Genomic DNA, 17,960 nt, shown 5'->3' on the forward strand with positions numbered 1-17,960 from the left:
GAGAGGGGTGTGACACACTGAACACAAAGACTGAAATTCAAGACTAGGTCTGGAATCCTGTATACAAGCACACAATGGCTAAAATAGGGTAAAAGTGGGGTTTACTTATGTCCAGGAGCTTCCAGGTTATTTGAGACTTCATCAGTTCTTAAAAACCTCATTCCTCTGAATTGATAGCTTTTATTCAATGGCTCTTATTTCATCCTTTGGGGTCAAATCCTTGCTTTGGGTGTACTGACTTTGCTTATATGACCAGGCCTTTTATTAAGGTTCTTGACTGTTGGCATAAAGCCTTCAGGATCAAAATGAAGCAAGTCTTCCTCACCAGCTGTGGTCCAAGTACTCATATGAGCCAGAAACTGCTGATCAAACAGTGATCATGAGGTGCCTTGGGTTTTCCTTTCCATAATGTATTAACACTATAAATAGATCACCTGGAGCAACAATGTCAGAGCAAAAGGCTCAGTTATTGCAGGAATGGATTTTGGAGTGGAATGGGTTAACTCAGGAATTCTCAACTGTTTTTTAACAGGCAGCCAGTGTTCTGGGATAATGGTGTCAAAAAGCAGGCTGGGTTGGGATGCTCTTTGAAACAGGCAGACCAGGCATCCTTGGGGAAGGGTTGATGATGGGGTCAGATAATTCACTCTTCATGTTAATTCTTCTCTTTGGAGCCAAGGAACAAGTCTGTTAAAATGTTTGTCCAATACTTTGGGGCCAGCAGTTATAATTACACTTATTCTAATACATATCCATGCACTTGGTGACTCACTGATGCAAATCTGTTTGACTACTTCCAGAGGGGTTTGCAGCAGGGGTGGCAGAGGAGGAGACAATCTGGTCTCTGGGTTTGAGCCCCGTGGTGAGATTCCTGCTCCTTTCCATCCCCTTGCAGCTGTGATGGAGCGAGTGGGGAGTCTGGATTTTGCTTTTGGTTTAGCTGCGGCTCTGCAGCGAGACCTGACCGAAGTTCTTCACTGAGACAATGTAATTGGGACATAAGTGAATTCCAGTCAGTTCAGGAAACACATCCTTTCAGTTCCTGAAAACATGCTATTATTAATTAACGAGCGCAAATACTAAGGGGGCCGCACGCCTTTCGTTCCTTGGTCTCAGACTTGTGTCTCTCCATTCGTCTCTTCTTGCTAAATTTTTCAGTGTTTTTAACATCAGACTGATGTTACGTATAATTACCAACTTTGCACCAAAATTATATTTGACATGGCTTGTGTGGGAAATTAGAGCATTTCAGAGACTACAAATTCACCTGGGAAGATGAGCCAGGCAAGACAAGGCAGCGCAGAGTGGAAGTAATTTGAATATTACATGTGCCCTCCTGAAAATGCCAAAATCATTTAAATTGCTAGAAAGGATATTTTCCCTAATTAGCTGTGTGTGCTGGAGGGTTCATAATAATGCACTGGATGTGGAAGAATGGACTGGTAGAATAGAGGCTGCCTGTGTTCCGCAGGGGGCAGAGAAGAACTGGCGGTAGGTAGAGTCCCCCCTTTCCTCTCTAAAATCATAAAGATATTTATTATCCCTGCAGCTATTTACAGGGATAACTCTCGTTTTCAATGTGTAGAGAATGTGCCCAGTTACCTGGTCACCCACGGTGTTTGCTGCTGAGGGAACCCAGGGCTGTGCTGGCTGTGGAATGTGCTCCAAGCTCTTCGCTATTTGCCGTTGCAGGAGGCTCCAACTGCCTTAGCTCTGCTCCACCCTCAGGCATCACTGTGCTGCTCTCTGACACTTCTTCAGCTTCACAGGGTCCCACAAAGACAGTCTCCATTCCCCTCACTTTGCTCCTTTCTCCCTGGGGCCCTGCTGGTATGTTCTCACTTCCTTCCACAATTACAGTGATAGCCCCAGTTAGGCCAAGCCAAGTCTGTTTTTTTTTTCCTTTCTAAATTATCCTGATGACTGTAGACATTCTGGGGAGATGTATGCAGGGAGAGCAAGAGGCAGACACACTCTCACGGATCTTCTCTCTTCCTGACATCGATTGTTTAAGCACTAAACCATTCGCTGACTCTTGTGACTCTAAATGATGTGGGGCTTTTTCGAGGTTTTCCTCCCCACAGCTACAGAAACCGCACTGGAGCGCGAGTCTCTCTAATGTGAGGGCTTCCACCTGTGACTGTGGAGTGAGGCTGCTGCTGGTTCCATCTCCCTTTCTGCCATCACCGCTCCTGTGGTTTCTGCTTAGTTACATATTCATTTTTATAATGCAATTATCATCTTGTGGGATAAAGGAGGGGAAGACACCCTAATTAGCTGCTTAAAGCACTTTAAAACTGCATGTGTCCGTGTCTTTAAGGGAGGCAGGACTGCAGAGTGGATGCTGTTGCACTGTGCTGCATGTTTCCAGCGCTGAGCATTTCTGGTAACAGGATTGTACCCACATTGTCTGATCCATGCCATGGCAGTGATTTCCCCATTTGACTGTCACAAGGTCTGGATCCCATTGCTTCCTTGCACCACAAGGTATCATTTGCACCCTGGCAAAGGGAATGTAAATCATTACCCTGTTGTGCAAGCAGGGAGTTTTGGCTTGGGAGCTTTTCAGAACTGCTTTGTATGGAATGAACAATAACACGAATTTCAAGACAGGGTAGAAATGGGCTTTAAACTCTTCCACACCCATTTTCCTGCCAGGGATCCTGAAGTGCTGTAGTCCAGGTTCAGAGGTGCAGAGACATCTTAGTGCCAATGAAATGGGAACTAGGCGCCTGCATTCCCCTGGGGACCTGGCTGTTAACTGCATGGAAAGGCTGCTTTGTAACAGCAAAGAGGAACGTAAATATTGGCCCAGGATGCCAAAGCCTACACCTGCTTTTTGGGAAACTGCCCTGGCATCTTTAGTGTCCACAGAGTGGCTGGGCCCTGTGGTTAAGGTTTCAGCATGGTCCTTGGCTTGCTTCCCTTAGAAAGATGAAGAGCTGAGTTGATTTGAGAACATTACTCCTGGATAGTTCATTGATTCCTACCCTTGCTTTCTGAGGACTGCAGGCAGGAGTGGGGCCTGTAGTCGTCCAAAGCTCACATGCCCCAGTTTGTCAGCATCACAAGCCAGTAGCCTTTTCCAGGTGATAACTTTCTTGGAGGTTCAGTACTGAGGCTTGGTATCATTGCAGTTCCATGTGCCTGGTGGTGATGGCTACGTTCAGGAACAATGAAAGATGATGAGTCTGAACAGGAAGGGAGGTGGCTCCAGGAAAACTTGAAAAACAAGAAGCATTGTTTTGTTTTAAATGCTGATTGTTTTGTTGTAACTTGGGCGACTGTTTACTATTCTTGCTGTACAGGAGAGGAGGGAAGTGGATGAGTAATGAACTCGATGAAGGACTTTCCTTTGCTTATAAAGTGATAGTTACACCCTCTGTCAGACCCATTTTCATACAATCCATGGCCTTACTATTACTTTATGTCATCTTCCATATTCCTTTAGTGGAACTTCACTTGCAGCTCAGGGTTTCAGGATCCCTCGGAGGATTCCCGATTTCGGGCTGCTCTCTGGAAGCCATCACTGGCCATCCCACTGCCATCCACAGGACAGCAGGGAGCATGTGCACCCTTGGCATGAGCAGCCCCACCTGTGGTAGCAAAGCTTCCATGAAGGACAGCAGGTGGTGTCCTCCAGAGAGATTCCATAATGCTTTCCCTGTATGATGTAGCACCACCTCTGGCTTATTTACTACAAGGAAGAATACCCTGTACAAAGAGCATGTGGAGATAGCAAGCATTTACCTCTCCCTCCCTGTGCTAGCAGAGCTGCCACCACTACCCAAGCAGATTCTCCAGGTTTTCTCCAAGCCCCTCTCCTCCCCATCTCCAGCGTGATTTCCGTAGTCTCTTTTCTTGGCACTAGATGGTGCCAGGAACCCTCGTGCAGTTGCAGTGAGTCTGAGGCCTTTACTTGCTTTGTACCTCAATGAGAAGATGCCTCTGGCTTGGTACGCAGGCTTTTCAGGAACTGTTTCCCCCAGGGGCTGTTTCCCAGATCTGCCTCTCAATCAAGGAAGAGATTTATGAAGTGGAAAGATGTCACAGAGACGAGCTGGCATGATGGGAGGGAGGGGAAGATTATCTTCTGGGCTGTGGGCAGAATTTTCACAAGGTGTACAATTCATAATTTCTTCTTTGGAATTTCCTTTTTTCCTCCTATTTTTCTCTAAAAAGTATAAATGTTAGTGAGAGGAAGGAAACAGCAAGGGCTACCCAAAGAGATGCACAGTGAGCTCTTCTCTGAACAGCTCTCTGTGCCCTTCAGGCCTGACCTGAAGCAGCTTCTCATAAAGCAGCCCTGTCCAGCAGCCAGTTCCATGAGTGTATCCTTGCTCTGATTTATCACCCACAGTTCTCTCCCAAACAGAGGATTCTAGCATGCACACAATTATTTTCATTTTAGGAGCTAGTAGCCTCCAAGACCACCTGAAATCAGCAAATTCCCTATCCCTGTCCTTGTTTGAAAGACAAACACACCGCTGAGCCCCACTAATGCTGATCATCTCCAGACCCCTCATTTTAAGAGCAATATCCCTATTTATTTTGGTGAAGCTGTTAAGCATTGTAGCTAATCTCAAGTGCTGAGATGTGAAGCAAGTGACATAGCTGGGGATGAAACCCAGCCTCAGATATTAACTCCTCTCCAATTCTCAAGAGCAAGTCCTCAGAACTGTAGAACTCCTTAATTCATCAGTTTCTGATGCATATCACCTCCTTAAAGGATTTCTAAATTTTGGTTGTCAATAATTCCTGGCTCCTGGAGCAGACCCTTGTTTTCCAGATTATTTGAAATGAGTAAATAGAGCAATTTGATTTATTTAATTTTTTAAACACCCCTAGTTTTGCTCTGTGGTAGACATGATTTGCCCCACTTACTCTTGCAGAGTAAATGGGATAGGCTCTGGCAGATGGATACATCGTGGTTTACTGTGACAGACAGTTAAAAAGCCAGATAATTGCATTTTTACTTCCTGTTTTGCCTAATCTTGTTCCATTCCTGAACTTGCTTGTCCTTTATTTTTTTGCCCATCTCGTTCCTCACCCACCTCCTCCCAGCTCTCTGGCCAATCTGCCTCCCCTTTCCTCTTTCCCTGTCCTCCAAATGACTACACAGGCCACCAGCAGTCACATCCTCTTGACATCATCCCATCAGCAGACTGTGGCTGTGCCATGTTCGTGTGCATATGTTGTGACAAAAGCAGTACAACCAGAGAGGGAAACAGGGGGATCAAGTACCCCCTGAGGCCTTCAGAGAATCACAGGGAATGGGAGGGAAGAGCTGGGTTGTTTTTACAGAGGAGGATCCAGCTGTTCTGGGGGGTGTTAGATCCAGCTGTCAGCTGAAATATTTAAAGGAGATATTTTCTGTATTTAAAATCTCTCATTCCCCTTGTAGTGCTGCTCTATTGCAGCTCACCTGCACTTTCCCCTCACGTGGTTTTCTCTGCATTCCTGGCTTTAGGACTGCTCTCAGAAGCAGGTGGCTCTAGAAACTTCCTAAGGAAAAAGGAGTCCCCTCTCCCTGCTGAGCAGCCAGTGTTGGAAGCAGTCTGAAGCAGGCAGGTGGGGCCAGCTGTGCAGTTTGCACAGTGCAGGAGCCCGAGCAGTGGCAGGACTGAGCCCTGCCCGTGCAGGGGATGGAAAGCAGGGCAGCAGTGGAGTGTAGCTGATGTGGGGCTGGGAAGCAACCCCTGGAGTATGGACAGTCTGTGCTGGAAGCTGACTCTGAGATGTAATCCTGTGAGTAGGGACCCTCCTTCCCCCCAGTAGTCTCATCAAGCAAGAGATGGCACGTGCATTGCTTACTCCTGTGCCAGGCAGGTATCATAAAGCTTGTTTATTTATATTATGGCAGCAACAAAAGATGCTGGATTTATACTCCAAGATTTAGATGTGCTGAGCAGAGACCAAGAGAACTAACTTTAAAAAAGCAGAAATCAACATAGATAGGGCAAGCACCCCAAAAAAGTAATGGTTGAAAAGAGCTGGATGGAAAGCATAAGTGACTCCTTACTTCTGCATCTTCCCTCTCTCTCTCTCCTAAAATGTGCACAAATGTACAAAACCCATTTTCTTTACTACTCATTCGAAAGTATGAAGTTTATTTCCCTAAATATCATTTCACCTTTGGAGTTGGAGTAAATTCCCACCCACCCTAAAAATTGACCCCATGATTTCTTTGAACAAGCTTCCCACAGCCACCTTGTAATGAGAACAGTGGTAAACTGCTGAGGAGCCCTTTGTGGTACCCTGTTCCATCAACTGCTCTAATACCTTTTTGATTATCTCAGTGGACACAGATATAAATGCTGCGCCTTGGATCCCTCACTTGCAAGCTATCTCCATTTTTTTTGCATTTTCTTTTTAAAATAAAAATGACTGCTGATGTTTATGCCCCTGTAATACATTATGTATTATTTTGTTTTAAGCGCTGCCTTTTGCATCCTGACAGTAACAATAAAATGTGAGTATGGGATTCCTAATACAGACAGACTAATGTTTCCACTGCTAGCCTTCCCTATCTCTTCTTTTTTTCTTTCTGCTCTCTAAGCACTTTTCTAAAGGCTCCTTTTATATTCCTAATAAAATTAGAGCAAAATACATCGATTTACTGGAAAAGAGGGTTTGGGTTTTTTTCTTTGGTGATAGCACTTTCTCCACCACCCACCTCTTAAAAATGCTGGTGAATATTCCATGTAAAAGACCTCCAGTTTCTTCTTATTTGGTTTTTTTTTGTTTGTTTTTTAATCAGTTCCCCTGTAATTCTTACCCCCTTGGCTCTGAGAACACTCTGCTTGTTGCCCCCACTACAGACCATTTTGTCTATGCTGATCTTCTGAAGTAATTACCTTTCATTAATGCATTTTAGTCATATCCCCAAATACCAGTAAATGGCTGGGCTCCTCATACTGGGAACTGATCTGGATGGGACCTTTTTGCTCCTTTTCCACCTACAGATTGTGCAATCCATATCCTGATGTCTGACTTCCATTTTAGTGTAATGGATCCCCCTTACCCTACTCCCTGTTGCCTCTTAAACCAGGTTGAAGCAGCTGTAGATTATCTGACCAAACTCTGTGTTGGTGTCACACTGCTGTAGGAAACCTCACCTAAAAAATTAGTCCTGTTGTGGTCACCCTGCTGAATCTCATGGTTGTAAGTTGTGCTTTGGATTCTTTATCTCCTGTAGAGATTTGGGTTGATCCCATTGTTTTGAGCCTGCTTGCAGTTACAATGAGGGGAGGGAACAATCGAAGCCCATTGAGTTTGTTCATACTCTGCACCACTGGAAACCTTTCAGAGCCTGTCACTGTGCTTTGGGGATTTTAAATTTCCGAGATATTCACTTAGTTATGGAATAGGCTAAAATCTGTCATACTGATTTAATGAGAGAGGAGGGGAGGGAAGAGACACAGACACACAAAAAAAAGCAATTTTCCTTGTAACAGTTGTGTTAAAATATTGATACAGATGCATAGTGGAAAAACTTAACGAGTTGTTAGTGTTAGAAATAATGCCAGCATTAGACATCTCTTGTGTGCAGAGTTTCCAAGATGGTGTTTAGCATTTCTGGGAAAGAGATCTCATGAGAAATGTGGGATTGCTGTACCTGGATCAGACCAGTGACACTTCAGTCTGATGTCCTCTCCCAAGGCATCTAAACTGCCCTGTCCTTTACCACAGAAGGTAGCACTGAGAGCAGCTGCAGTGCAGTGAAGACCTGGAAGTTGTTACCAAAAGCTCAGAGTGAGGTTGGGTGCTGAATGTTCTCGAGTGCCCTTTGTACTGCATCTCTTCCCAAGGGTACACCTCGAGTTCAGAACCCAGATCTTGTGGTTCAGGCAGTACATTCACACACACACTGTCCAGTCATGATCCCAAACTGCTGCAAGCTTTAGGTACCTTGGGCACATCACCTGTTCCGTGCATTACCTTTATAAAATAATTTTTCCCTATTTCTCCTTGGCTCTTCAGGGTTCAAACACAATATAAAATATGTCTTTTCCATACATTTCTACTGTCTTCAGTGCTGTGATTCCCTGATTTTGATTAAGGCTTCAGCTTCTGATACCCAGATGCTGTTGCTGCTTGGGTTCCTTGTCAAATTGAGATGTCTCAAACCTTTCAGACGGTGAGCTTTCCTTGGGGCTGTGTGTTCTTTGTAATGCTACAGCTTCAGTTTGGGTTTAACAAAGAGATGTGGATACCATGTGGATATCTGCAATAATAGGGACTTCAGAGTGACCCACAAAGTCTTTTCCAATGCTGTCCCCTAGGCCTGGGCTCTTCAACTGGTTCTTACTCCTGGAAAAGTCACCGAAATAATCCATTCTGCAGAGCATAAACCAAGTCAAACTGGGTACGATGGGCTCTGTTAATGCAGACCTCTATCCATCAGAGACTCAGCTGAGACCACTAAATCTGAGCATTCCTTTTAAGATGAAAATGAGAAAGGAATTAATTTTAATGAGTGATGTTTTTGCTGCTGCTTGCCCTGTCGTGTGCGGCCTCTGTGTAGGCAGTGTGATCTGCCATCATGTCAGTGCTCCATGATCAAACCCCTTCCAAGAGGGGATACTTTACATGTGTTTCTGTGTCAATTCCAGTCCCTGAAGAACGTTGCCAATCCATTAAGAGCCTGGCAGGCTGTACTGGGAAATGCTAGCATGAGCAGAGAAGAGAGAGGCAAGCCTGAGAACAAGGAGGAAAGAAAGATTAATCTGAGCAGAAATTCTGCATCCAAAAGGATTTCCAGGGGTGTGTTGTCTTCAGCTTGTACTCTGCAGAATGGTGTTCACTTTGCTGGAGGGCTTACCAAGGCGACTTCCCAGCAGAAGAGATTTCCCTTAGGACTGCAGACCATTCCTGTGCTGTGCAGTTTGCTTGGCATCTCTAGCTCTTGCTTGCCAATACCTGGTATTTTAGAGACCTGAGAAAACTAGGAGTATGCTGGGCTGTGCTCTTCAACAATCTGCTTCAAATGTAATGCTTGAGCCTTCTTAAATATTGACTCTTTGGATATCTGGTGTTACTGAAGGCAGTATGGCTTTGGGTTGGGTTCAGTAAGTATTGGTTCCTGGTCATGGTCAGAAATCAAAGACAAAAGTGAATAATGTTTCCCTTCAATCAGACTGTTTTTCTTTCCATACCTGTCTCTACAGAGAGCAAGGACTAGGAAATCCTGCTCCCATGGTATCTGTTGCTGCCCCTTGTGGGCTTCTGGCAATGGACTGGACCCAGAGATACCAAAACTGTTTTGTCTTACTTTAGGTGGTCTGACACTTGCAGGTGTGTGGCTCCCAAGCAGAAAGGATGAAAGGATAGCCCTTTCCATTGGGAGGGATGTCGGGATAGGGGTGTTTTATACTAAAGAAGGGAAGCGGGGTGAGGGTCTCCTGTGGGCTCTATAGTGTCTCTAAACCAATGCTGGGCTCAAAGGAGGATGCACAGTACAGCATGTGGAGGGCTCAGTCCAGGTTCCTGTCAATAGCAAATAAATCTTCAAAAGTCTTCTCACATTTGAAATTAATTGGTGGGGGAGGAAGAGCACTAGCTTTTAATATACATCACTTATCTGTAGACAGGTCTGTGCAAGCCCCTCCTCTGTGTCCCCTTATGTCAAGGCTTTAGTCTGAATTATTCCCCTCCCCATTACCAAAAAGGCTTCTGTCTCCCACTGCTGAAATCTCTGCTCATTTAAGCAGGAGGGAGTGATGGCTCCATCAAAAACCTACCAGGTGTCCAGAGGTGGCAGTGGTAATGGAGCAGCAATGTTGGAATTGAAAGGACAAGGAGTCTGGGAAGCAGGGGGATTGCTGCAGCACTGCCATTAACTGATCCTGGGTAAACGAGCAGCACCAGTGCCAAGCTTTCAAAAGCTGTCTTTCTCTTTTCTGGGGAAGTTCCAACCTGATTACCAAGTGCCCTGCTTGAGATACACCTTAGAAAGGAAGCATGAAAAATAGAGAAGCATATTTTTTTCGAGAGGACAAAGAAAGGTAATTTCTAGCCAGTTTTCTCATGTTTGCACCATTTTGAGTGAAAACTGCTCAAGGTACCTGCCATATTGCACATTGGTTATGGAAAGAGACATGTTTCCATTCTCTTTATTGGCATTACACTTACAAAGGAGAGTGGGATATCCTTCTCTACCTGACCTACCAGCCAGTGTGAGCATAGCTTACCCCTGGACTCTCTTCATGGGAATACTGACTGGTGTTGCCTTCTGGGATCCCAGTGTGACTGACCCAGTAGGGCAGGAGTTGTGTGTTCTTGGTGCAGACTGATGTCTTTGGTTCCTTTCTGGCTGGGACCCTGGCTACACCCTGTGCTTGTGGGCTGCTCTCTTTTAGCCACCTTCCCCTCGGAGCACCAAAGTGCCCCCACAAACCACATGCCCGGAGCACTCCATTCAGGTTTGTCTGTCTTCAAATCCCAGTTTGCCTGGTCCCTGAAGCAGGCTCGGAGAGCAATCAAAGCCACTGCAGTGCAATTTCCGACTGAGAATTTCCTTCCTATTTCTGAGTGAGTGTGTGTGTGCGTGTGTGTGTGTGTATTTACGTGTTTAAAAAAAAAAAAAACAAACCCCAAACATTTTGGTTTTGTGCACTAAGCACTTTTGAGGGCGATATGGGGCCCTGTAATACGGAGGTTTATAACCTCCTTAGCTAATGCTCTCTGACACTCTGTTTTGATATCATTACTACATTATACTCACAATTTTTGAGTGAAAAAATACAGTACTTAGAAAGTCGAAATTCATAAATAAATTCATGTCAAACCGCACTTAATATTGATTTTGTTAGTGTTCAGATTCAATAATAAGGTACTGCGTGCATGAATATTTAAATATAATCATCATTTCTGCATCTCCTAATGGCCTCTGCTCTTCTACACTCAATTTAAACACAATTTAAAAACTATAATGTATTGAAAAATACTAGGATTTAGCAATAAATCACCATTGGGATACTCCAAGCCTTTTATAGGATGGCTCAATATCTGCTTCTCAAGGGACAGCACAATTAGATTCATGTTTTTAAACTTCTCAATTATCCATATACCATAATTTTATGTGAAAGTTTGTTTCTCTTCCTCCCCCCTCCACCCCTGCTCCCCCTCCTCACCCCCCACCAGATACTCTCCCAGTAGGAAGCGGAGAAATCGCTAAGTGTTCTCTTAGCTGGGTTAGTATAGTAAAAAGGAGTCAAAGGTCACAGTCCTCAAACTGAATTAAATCCAGAGGCTGTCAGGGAAAGCAGAACGCTGACTCACTTAATCACATTATTTGGGGAAAAATCTAGGGGGAGGAAAGAGATAAAATGACTCAAAATGAACTCGCCAAGGAGGAAGCGGAGTTTTTATATTTATTTAAAAAGCAATATTCGTCTTTATCAAATAGACGCAGGGTGGTTCGATGAGGACGGAGCTGGCTGGACACTCGCGCAGTCGCAGGCGGGGGAGCCCTGGCAGGCAGTGTTCTCCTGAGCAGGACCAGGGAGGGGAGGATGCGGTGCCCTCGGCTCCTCCAGTGCCAGGCTGGGTTTGTTGGTGGGGGGTGTTTGTGTAGCGCTGGTCGCTAACCCATCTGCACCCCACACCCTCGGAGGTAGGTCATTATCCTTATCCTCACTTTGCACAGGGGGAAACTGAGGCACTGCTGCGTGAAATCCTTACGGCAGAGCCCCAGTGGCACAACTGGGAGCTGCTCCTTGGGCTTCTAATGCTGGACCCTGTGCCCAAGCTATGTGGCCATTGTCTGCCTCCAGTGTCCTCGGAGCCTGTGATGGACAGGGAGATAAAAAAGCTCTAGCTTCAGAATCTAAACCAATGGTGCTAACATCTCAGGAGAGCAGCAGACCCCGATGGCGTGGGTGTGGGATTGACTCTGCTGGTGCTCAGAGTGGCCAGTTCTGCTGAGTGCGTTGCTATCAGATGTGAGGAAATGGTCAACAGATAAGAGAGGAGTGGAGGTGTGGTGTCTGATGGACATGGCCATGTCACTGGGTGACGCTGGCAGTGTCACACAGTGCCCTTGCAATGCTCTATAAATGGCCATGCGGGGCTGGCTGTCACAATTGGCAAGGGATCAAAGCATGGCCTGACACACCCCTGATGGTGGAGGGAGGGCAGAGGGCTGCCAAGATGCACAGGGGCTGCTCACCAAATATCCAGAACTCCTCCAGGCTACACTGTATCTGGCTGAGTTTTTGCTTCTATTCTATATTTCACCTAAATTCATTAGAACTGTTTCCTAAAGAAATTTACTGTCTTGCATCAGAACTAGTTTTTTATTTCATACATCTGGCAAAGCGTCAGCTTCTGCTGCCTCAGGGCCACAAGCAAAGCTGTGAAGTCCAATGAGTGGATAAAACAACATGATCAACAGTAGAAAACTCTTAACCAACATGAGATGTAGCCATTCTGTGTGCCAGGCCAGTGGGGTTTGAAGGTCTGTTCATTCATTTCTGTAGGAGGAGTATACAGGCATTCCTTCCTGTGCTGGGTAGGAACCACTGTCACCTCTAACAGTTCTAGAGCTCCCTTGTCTAGCTCTGGTGTTGGTCTGCAAAATATGTTTGTAATCCTGATACCAAATATTGTCCACCTTGCATTTACTCATGTGGGGATGAAGGGGTAGCAGATTTATCTTTAAGAAACAGGGAGGGAAGACTATTGTGACAATTACGTGGGTGCTTCTGGAGTTCTAAGGATTTTGGTTTTGATTGTTTCTGAGCTTCTCCAAAGTGTCAAAGAGTAGAAAAATCTTATCTAAAGGGAATGATGTGTATGGCAAATGTAGTTCTTCACATGGATTTCACCAGTTTTTAAGTGGATTCCTTCTTCAAGTATACAGAGGGACTGTTTTGGGAGTGGAGTATTGGCACTGTTGGAGAACCACTGGTACACAGCACTTCAGCTTGGTGGAAGCTGTTGGGAATGCACACCTCCATGAGTGGCAGATATGGACTTGCAGATGGAGGAGCAAATTCTCGAAGAGCCCCAGCAGCTCTCTGAGAGGCATGAGAGGAGGTGCTCAGGTACCCAGGGAAAAAGCTGGCAGCAAAAAGTGTTGATGCTCTTTCACAATTGCTCACTCACAGGCTCTGCATAGGCACACGTGACACGGCAGCAGGAATTTCCTGTCCTGCCTCACGTGGTTGTCCCTTTCCATTAATTTTTCGGTGTCCACAAGATACCCGATGCCGCTCAGGTTGTAACCACCCCGGTTGTGTTTCCAGGACCATGGTCCTGTTACAGTAGATGGTGCGGGCGGGTGTAACCCCCAAGTCTTCGTTGTTCTTAAGGACCGGCCCGCAATGGAGCCCCCGCGGGCTGCAGGTGGCGCTCTGGGGGCGCGGGGAGCCGCTGGCGCCCCCGATGTGCGGGGGGTCCCGGCTGGAATCCACTCCGGAACCCCCTCTGGAGCCCCCTCCGAGCGGGGTGTCCCGGCTGGGGCGGGGGGCACGGGTGTCTGGCTGGCATCCCCTCCATGTGCGCTGGGGTGGGGAGCCGCCTGGCACATCCCCTCCGTGAGGGGTGCAGGGGTGCGGGGTCAGCCCAGTGCTCGCGGGTACCAGCTGAGCATTGTTTAAAACAAGTGTGCTCGGTGAAAAGCCACTGGTATCCGCGGCCCGTCCCAACAGATGTCACCAACAGATCCGTATTGATTCCGAGGTTGGGCCCTTGGCAGTGGTGGAGGCAGATGGCACGTTGCTAATAAGCACTGAGTGCTGCTGGCAGAGCAGTGAGGAGAGGTTGGATCAGTGGGATAGGATAGTGGCACAGTGCCATGGGCAAGTGAGGGGTGTCTTTGACCATCTTTGTCCTCTCTGCGTTCATTCCTTTTTCTGGCTCTGTGAAGTCTAAATTTCTTCACCCTCTCTGAACCTTTGCTTTTCTTCTGGTTTTCTGTGCTAATCCCACTCTCTTTTCTCCTATTTCTACCCCGTTTTTTTCTTATCTGATGCTCATGCCTTTGCCTGGAATGTTTTTTTGCTACCAGTAGCATCCCTTTCATGTTTACACCTCACTGCATCAGGTTGGGTAGGAGAGAGACTGAAGACTGAGGACTTTCCTGCTGGCTGTTATAGAAGAGTGTGGGTATTACACTAGGCCTGAAAAAAGGTCTATGGATCACTTTGGATAAGCATCTTTGATTCCAAATGTGGTGACAGAGACTCATCACTGCTCAGCAGATTGAGGTTTTGGCTGTTATCAGACTGTTGCTTGTTATCAGCAGAGGAGACAGAACATGCAGCACCACTACACACGGGCTGATGCATGGACAGCAAGAGCAGGGAGCACGTGCACCCAAGCACATAAATGCTTGAGCTCTGAGGAGTGCTGGTACATCTCTAGGTGCCTGTGTGCACTGGGAATTCTACTTATACCTCAGGAATACTCAGGAAGGGCTCCTCATCTCCTAACTTCCCACAGTCAGGCACACCTGGATGAATCAAGTGGTCGTTATTGTATGTATATCATGTTTTTCCACTATCTGTTGTGTGGCAACTTGGATGCTACATTAGGCTGTGAAATACCCATTTTTTTGGTGGCAAGCCCCTGGAGGGTATGGCTAAGCCAAGGAGACATTCCAACATGGTTACTTTGCTGCTGATATTTTTTATTATTTCTATGGACTGGCTGCCAGATTACATTGTGCCTAAATTCCTCACATGAAGGGAGATCCCTTTCCCATTTCCTGCAAAAAGCTCAGCATCTCCAGCTTCATTTAGTGGTGTCACATGTCACAAGACACCATCCTCAGTACCTGGGGTTGAGTTCTTTAACCAGCCCAGCAGCTGGAGGCCCCTGTTAGAGCTCTCAGTGCTACCTCATGCCATTCTTCTTATTGATGTCTCTGAATTAAATTTGATGATTAGAGGAAACGTGACCAAAGAAACACACTGAAGTGTGAAGGGTGGGTCTCTCAGTCTTTCAGTGGTGATCCAATAATTTTTATTTCAGTACTTAACGGTCAAGAACAGTTGTGAGTTCCCTTTCCTGTGATAAGGGCTTTTGACTTCCACCTAAACTGCAGCTCTCTTTGTAATTGTAATTTCTGGACTAGGGAAATAGCTTGATTCTCTTTCAGAGCCTGACTATGATAGCTAAAAATCTGGACTTGAGTGCAGCTCCAGGGAATCTGCTTGCAAAGGGGAGAAACCTTGAGTGCCTGTAGAAGCTGGCTCTGCATTTGCCCTCAAAGCTTGTATTTTCCAAAAAAGGAAAGGGCAAAAAAGTGTTGAACACTGATTCTTTGAAAGCTGTGAAACTTAGAACAGGTGTGAGCACAGGCAGCTGCCAGGGTGCTGTGTGCAGATATTCCTGCTAATGCCTCCTTAGAACTTAATCTCTGAAACCATCTGCTTATGGTGAGCACATGTCCCGGGGGAGGGGGGCAGGAGCAAATCCAGCAGCCCCGCAACTTCTTCCTCTGTAGCCCAAGTGAGAATTTTGAACAGCAAAGCAAGATTGAGTTGTGTGTCAAGAGACCTCATTCTCAGCTTTTATGAAGCAGAAAAACTCCCGTGTCCGTTCCCCAAGTTCAGGGTGGTTACTGATGAGTCTCAGAGATCGAGATCTGATTCACGACCACCCAAACAAAAACAACGTGCAAGCCTGGGTTTGGAACTGTCATCAGCAGAACCCCGTGTTCCCACAAATATGTGGGGTCAATTTTTCTTACTTGAGGTCTCAGTCTGAACAAGATCAGCTGAAAGCTCCAGCCTGTGCATTCCTCTGGTTTTCCAATCTGAAGTCACTGTGAAGTTGAATAAGTCCTTTGGGTTGTCACCTCTAGTGCAGCTCTCCCGATTCTCTCCAATGGAGCCTCCAACACTTATTTCTGAGTAAATCCCTTCTCTTCCTCATGCCTTTCTTCTCCTCCTGTTTCTTTGGTTTTCTGACTTCGGAAGAGAGGGCCCCTGCTCCAGGGTCTCTGTTCCTTGTTCAGCACAGTGTATCAGAGGCTCAGAGATGTTACTGTGCTAATAAGTGAATCAAACCCACCTGCTGCTGCCTGCTGTGCTGCTTGCTTTTTACCTGTGTACACTTGTTTGCAGAGGCCAAATTGCTCTCAGCCACTGACCTGTTAATGAAAAGCTAGTTTATCAACTTTGGCAAAAAAAGAAAGCAGTATTGGCCACTGCTGCCCTGTGACTGCCAGAAGCAGCACGGTGACAGGAATGGGTCATACTTCAGCCCATGACTGAAGGGTCCCCAGCTTCAGAGAGACATTCAGGGCCTTCCCCTGCATTTGGTGCTGGCCATAAAAAATTGATCATCCTTTGTTACAGCTTCACTTCTGTCACTTTCCATCCCAGAGTCTGTTTTTTACAGAAAACAAGCTACATTCATCAAAAATGACAGAACACAGACTTAATGTAATCATGTATGGGAACATGAATTGCAAATGCAGAACACAAGCACTAAAATGTATTTTCCATTACTGCCACAAAATGAAATAATCATGAACATTTTCCCCAAGAATGAGAACACATGTGGAGTACACTGACACCTCCAAATCTGCTGCTGTGTCCCGGCCTCAGGTGCAGGTGGGCTTCGTGTGCCTCAGCAGGGCAGAGATCTGCCGGTATCAGAGGAGGTGGCTCTGTTATAATCCTCACCATGGAAACTTGTGTTGGTTATTAGTTACAGCAGCTTCTGCAGGCTCATTTGGGTGACCTTCTGGTTATCTCTGGTTGTTAAAGATCTTGGGGTACTCTTAAGCATAACTGAGCAGAGGTGCTGGAAATACAGACAATGCCATGTTGCTCCTTAATTCTAGATTCTAGTGCTGTTGGATCACTTGCTGAAAACCTCAAGTCCTCTCACCCTACCTTCCTTTCATTCATAAGCTGTAAAAATACAGATATGCCTATTTAAAAATAAAATTTATCAATTGATTTAGAGTTGGTACAGGATAGCACGTTAATCCAATTCTTCCTGTCCCTTGCAGATGCACTGGGCTGCAGCTTGGCCATGCTCTGAACATTTGCTGTACTGCACTCCAGATGTGCCTGCCTTTCACAGTCAGGTAAGGTTATACCTGCCTTTATATCTGATTGGTTTATTTGCTTGTAACTTGATTTAGTATCAGAAATGTAAATGACTGAATCACCTCTGCTGATCAGGCTGTCAGGAGAGGCAATGAGGGAGGGTAATAGAACTGGGCACAGCCAATCTGTAAACTGAACGAAATCCAGGACTTGCTCGGTTATTTAGATTATATTAAACATATGCAAGTTTTCATCCAGCCTGTACTTGCCACAATTCTGCAAATACAAAGCCACTAATGAGGGGTGTTGGAGCCTGCCCTGCTGAAGGATAGTTGGATATGGATCATGGTGATGTCTGGAAGGGAAACTACTGGTTTGATCAAAGCCCTGTACTCAGACAGCACTGAGTGCTGATGTAATGATAGAGAGAGAATAAGGCAGAAAGACAGGGGCTGGTTTACATCTCATCCAGCAGAAGCTGTTATGAGGGACTTATTGATCTCTGATTCAGCTCAGGCCATGGGTTAAATGATGGGATATATTTGAAGAATCCAGACTAACTGCACCCAACAGGAGGTGCTGCAGAGAACAGTGTGCTGTGCTGGGGTGGAGTTTTTTCCCCCCAAAGAAGATATGACCCTGTCATAAAGGGAAGAGGGAGAGATTTTGTTCTAAATGAATTGAAACTATGTCTTTGCATGAGAGCAATTCAGATTATAAAAAATACATAAAACAAATAGACTCGGCAGATGTAGAATCCAAGAGAAAATCTGGATTTGAAAGAGATTTTTAAGTTTTTTGTAACATGACAGTAAGAAAAAACATTTGGTCTTATGCATCTTTCCAGCTGTTTACACATAATCTGTGTCTTCTCTGACAAGTTTGCTTAAGGAACTTCACAGACATGTTCATATGGTCATATAAATGCAATTTCTGTATATATATATA

At 45.7% G+C, this 17,960-nt stretch overlaps 1 protein-coding gene across 8 annotated transcripts in view; it reads left to right on the top strand.

Moving 5' to 3' along the window:
* CASZ1 (castor zinc finger 1) overlaps window positions 1–17,960 on the top strand; it is a 284,376-nt gene that overhangs the window by 13,475 nt on the left and 252,941 nt on the right. For all 8 annotated transcript variants that reach the window (XM_027702933.1, XM_027702942.1, XM_027702935.1 and 5 more), the window contains one exon: window positions 16,973–17,050. The gene's annotated coding sequence lies outside the window, so the exon portion shown is untranslated. The remainder of the gene's footprint in view (window positions 1–16,972; window positions 17,051–17,960) is intronic.

The sequence above is a fragment of the Neopelma chrysocephalum genome, unplaced genomic scaffold, assembly GCF_003984885.1.
Source record: "Neopelma chrysocephalum unplaced genomic scaffold, ASM398488v2 Primary Assembly neopelma1_200, whole genome shotgun sequence".
In the NCBI taxonomy this organism is placed as follows: domain Eukaryota; kingdom Metazoa; phylum Chordata; class Aves; order Passeriformes; family Pipridae; genus Neopelma; species Neopelma chrysocephalum.